The sequence below is a fragment of the Palaemon carinicauda genome, chromosome 27, assembly GCF_036898095.1.
Source record: "Palaemon carinicauda isolate YSFRI2023 chromosome 27, ASM3689809v2, whole genome shotgun sequence".
Classification (NCBI taxonomy): domain Eukaryota; kingdom Metazoa; phylum Arthropoda; class Malacostraca; order Decapoda; family Palaemonidae; genus Palaemon; species Palaemon carinicauda.
Genome location: NC_090751.1, coordinates 45,610,619 through 45,615,618, shown reverse-complemented (window position 1 = coordinate 45,615,618; position 5,000 = coordinate 45,610,619). Strand labels below are relative to the sequence as shown.

The window sequence follows — 5,000 nt, the reverse complement described above, 5'->3', positions numbered from 1 at the left end:
CCGTTAAAATCTAGTATATCCAATATAATAAACAGTTACTTGACGGCATATTTTTACTATATCTCATGACTATACGGGTTTGGGAACCATTGTTCGAAATCTTATAGAAAAATTCACATTACTACTAATATATAATGAAAATATCAGGTTAAACGATAATTTCATGTGTGCGATTTATTTGAAATCTATCATGCATAGTCAGTCAAAATTGAAAAAAACAACAAAGATGTACAAGGAAAGGTTCAATTATGAACTATGGCTTATGTGTAGTGTGCTAATTATATATACTTGAAATAACGAACTGCTATATTCTAAATAATTCCACATCATTCCTTTCTATCAGAAATATAATGACTGTTGCCCATTTTCTTTTTAATCTACAAAACACTAATACCACATCACATAGAAAGATTAACTTCCAAGTGTAAACTCTAAATCCTTTCAGTATTAAAAGGCAAAGAAAACAACGCTGAAAGGTGTGCATTATTTCGACAAAAACGTTAAGTTTGCTTGATTTTCTTGTCATTTATAAGAAAATTAAATAACTACTACTTTCCAATAATCAATATCCCTAATTGTGCTCAATGAAAAAAAAGAAAAAAAAAGAAAAAAATAATTTACAGAATATACTCCTGTAGCCGAAAATTAAAGGATAAAAGAAAATACTTAAGTGGCGAGAAATAATTATTGCCAATGAAAGCCTTATCACGCGATGGAAGAAGTTTTGACATACATAAATGTTGGTATCAAATATATAGGCTGAAAAAAAAAAAAAAAAAAAAAAAAAAAAAAAAAAAAAAAAAAAAAAGGATAAAAAAAAAAAAACTTTCCAGAATAATACCAAACACCGTTTTGAGAATACTTCAGATATTATCCCGATTCGGATGCAAACGAGAGTGTCATAACGGAGAAGATGAAGAAATAACAGAGCGGTTGGGCATTTCAACTTTGAGGGTTTTGTCATATCCAGGGAATATCATCCAAGAGATATTATTAAAGAAATCTAAAAATACTTTGGTGTAAGAATTGAATTTTTTTCTGAATTAAATTTAATGACTTGAGGATTATAAGAAAAATCATTATAAAAAACTTACCGGTGTCTAATTATTAGGTTATTCTTTAAAATCATTATTAAACAATGAAACTGGATTTAAAAAAAAATCTCGCATTAACCTTAATAATGCCCCTATCTGAAAGTATTTATAATCAACCAAAGAGAAACACACCCTTCAATAAAAATCTTGAAATAAAAAAACAACTTTAATTCCAGAAATAAATTTTTTATATAAGAAATTCATTAAATTGTAATCTTCAACCAAATGTTTCTAGAACATTTAAAAAAAATGGACGAATACAGGATGACATCAACGAATATTCCTTTATGAATTACAATACTAAAGACTACAAAGACCTTAATGGAAAAGTGAAGCTGTGAACAAGCGAATGAGACAGATTCAATCTTGACATGTACCTTCCGGGAAAATAAACTCAGGCCACGAGGCTAAGAAAGATTTATTACCATAAAACCCCAAATGATTCTATAAATATTCTGTGCACAAGCCCAAAAGGGAAATCCAGAGAGCTGACGTTCCTTTGTAATGGAACCTTTATTGATATCCAAGAAATTTGTGAAAGATTCCAATAGCAGGATATTTACATCACTTTAAAGAAAGAGACGGTAAAAAGTTTCATAAGAGGATAAAATGAGATATAGTGAACAAGAGACAACACTTTTACAACCTTAGTAAACAATGCATTCGCCCGAATTACAAGTACTACGTTCAATTCACCAGACAGGAAAAAGGGGAGATGAATGCCTTCGTGTACAGAAAAATACTGAAAAAAAACCAGTGAACGTTCATTTACCCAAAGGATTAGCAGCAGGGTGCCAGGCCATTCCAAGCCTCCATTTAACCATGTATTAAAGCTCCGAGTTCGCCCCACCTATCTAATTACTCCTAAATAACGAATGTTATATTAATTCTTATTATGATCCATAACGTGACCACATTCTAACGGAAGAGATCAAAACGAAAATGTCACTAACATTCGAGTAGATAGGAATAGGACTAAGAGAATTATAAAATTTTACAAAAATGGGAAAAAACTTACTGTATGAGGTCACATTTGCTACTTAACTAGTGGGTTCAGGCTTCAGCACTTTGTATTGTTGGGCTTTGGAAGTTTGAGGCTGTATGTTTTGTTTATAAAATTAAATTAATCTTCTAAGTGCGATATTTCAATATGAGCAAATAATTTAATTCAAATTTAATAAGAAGAAATGTTGCCTTCAAAGTTGTGTTACATAATTAATGTATGTTTAAAGAACTAATGTTGCCGTCATGTAGTTGATAACACATCTATAATTTTGATGAAAAAAAAAACATCAACTGGAAACCGTAAAACATTATTCATAAAAGAACGAGGGCAAACATTGATCCAACAGCACGTAGCATATTCACCTTGAAAAGCATATACTAACAACAACCTGTAAAAATCATACTGCAGCTCACTAATGCGCGGATAAATGGCAGTAAAAACTACAGCCAGTTACGTGGCGTGCAAATTATCAATAATCTGTACCTCCATTACGTGGTCACAACATCACGTCATTGGTACAGGCTGCAGTACCATGGAGTTCATAAAGCTGAATATACGGAACAGATAACGCTCGATCTTTATGCGAAAATGTTATCTCGCGCTATGGCTAATGGGAAAATATATCTACGATGAAGCTACGCCTTATGGATTTTACAATAATAGGTAAACAAAATATTGACATAATATACTTTGATATTAAAATAATATACTTGCTACACTTTAAAGACATAACTGGGTTTGTACTGCAATTGCTATATCATTTGTGTTCACGATACAAATTACCATCAAATTTAGTATTAAGTACCAATTAAACTTTATTAAAAAAGAAACAATGTAAAATACGAACCATTGTTTAGGTGCAAATGCAAAGAGGCAAGGAAATAGTTTACTGAAAGTAAGATCTGTTTATGTCTGTATCTGATATGACCCTGTAATAGTTAATAAAAATGAGAAGAATGAAAAAAGAAAAATATTTTGAGTTCACTGCTATTCACATACATGCTAAGGATTCACGATATATATATATATATATATATATATATATATATATATATATATATATATATATATATATATATATATATTTTCACACATATATACATATATACACACACTACACTCGAAAACCAACAACCTTGAAACCACACTGCATGACTGACCTAACAACAAAACCAACTCTGACGTAATCCATATTTTCGGTCATATTCAGAAATGAAAAGTTAAAAAACTAACAAAAGAATAAAAAATTGAAATATACTGGAAAACACCAATACTCACTTCGGTATTTCACACCATCGACGGATTTTCTAAGTTATGGAACAGATTTGTCTTTCCCACATACTGCCGGACGTGAGTCACACGTGGGTTTCACTAGCTGTATATTGTAAACTGTCTGTTTGGATAGACTTAACTTCGGTGGGGGAGCTTAAGTTCACACATTTAAAGTAAACATTCGAAAAACAGCAAAAATGAACTATGAACATCATTACATTAATAATAAAATTACCATTCATAATCAGAAATTTTATATTACAAAATGCCATCACCAAAAAATGTATCGACGCCGAAATTAGCATTACCCGTTTCCTTACGCTAGCACAATTTATCGAAATGAATCGCGTAAAAAGCATTCGTCATAATAAAAGCATTTACAAAGTCCACACAAAACTCACATTTGTTTTCAAGAATCTACGACCACGCGATCGATGGGTAAACAAACTATTTCTCCGAAAAGAAAAGAAAAGAAAGAAAGAAAAAAAAAAATGTCCCAGACACCGCGCGGGTCCAATAACAGACACTTGTAATCCCAGAACATGATCAACCTGGCTGTGGTTTGCCTCTGGGATGACGATTATTGCCATCAGTGTCCATGTTCTGGGGCACTAATTAAGTTTCACTGAACCGATTCACTTTAACAAACATAGAATATTGCTAACACGCATGAGAGAGAGAGAGAGAGAGAGAGAGAGAGAGAGAGAGAGAGAGAGAGAGAGAGAGAGAGAGAGTACACACACATACACGACTGAATAACGGAATTACAAGCTGCTTTGCTCTTTTTGGACTCCTGAATAAAGAAAATTTAACGAGACAACAAGTTCAAAGGACCTTTTTATAAAATTCAAACTTTAGTAGTAAATATGCAATAATCAACATTTGTATGAAGACTTATTTATATGCAAATTTATCTAATTACCAGAGAATATTTAAATTTATATTTTACAATGACGAAATTTTGCTATATCAGCTTTAGAAAATCGTCGAGACTAAATTAAATTACAGCGCTCTATTGTACAGGATCTTTTTATTATTTTAATCATGTGTTATTTAATTAGATTTCTGGTGACAAGTTGTAAAAAGTAAACTATAGAAATTTTTTCCTTTCCTTGTTGTCCTTCACCTTCACACAAACTTATCATCTTGCTACGTTTTAAAAAATGGAGATTTACTATGGAATAGTGTCATCTTATCACAGACTGATGTTCATGTATAGCCCTACTTTTAAACTGAATCTTACAAAATGCTCTTCACCTGGGCTGCTATAGCATAATGAGCAAGGAAATTGAGTATTATAATTATGTTTACTTTTTGGATAACATTTTGAAGCTGAAACATGATTTTCTGATTAACTTTCCTTATCACGCAATTAATTTTGGCTAAGACTAGACAATGCTGATATCCTCAACAACATGAGTCAAAGTAAGCTTATAAAAATCAAAGGGAAAACTAAAGATAATCATTAATTATCTATTCTTACCTTTTTGGAAAGGCGTTTCTTTTTAATAAAATACGAATAAGAAGAAGAAAATTGTAATAATCAAATAAAATTCCTTGGTGCTATACTGTAGCATAATGAGCAAGGAAATTGAGTATTATAATTATGATTTTCTGATTAACTTTGC

The 5,000-nt window shown here is 31.2% G+C and overlaps 1 protein-coding gene across 1 annotated transcript in view; it reads right to left on the bottom strand.

Moving 5' to 3' along the window:
- The window catches only part of LOC137620888 (sodium channel protein 60E-like), a 196,810-nt gene that overhangs the window by 153,823 nt on the left and 37,987 nt on the right, over nt 1-5,000 (bottom strand). The gene's annotated exons all lie outside the window — the stretch shown is intronic.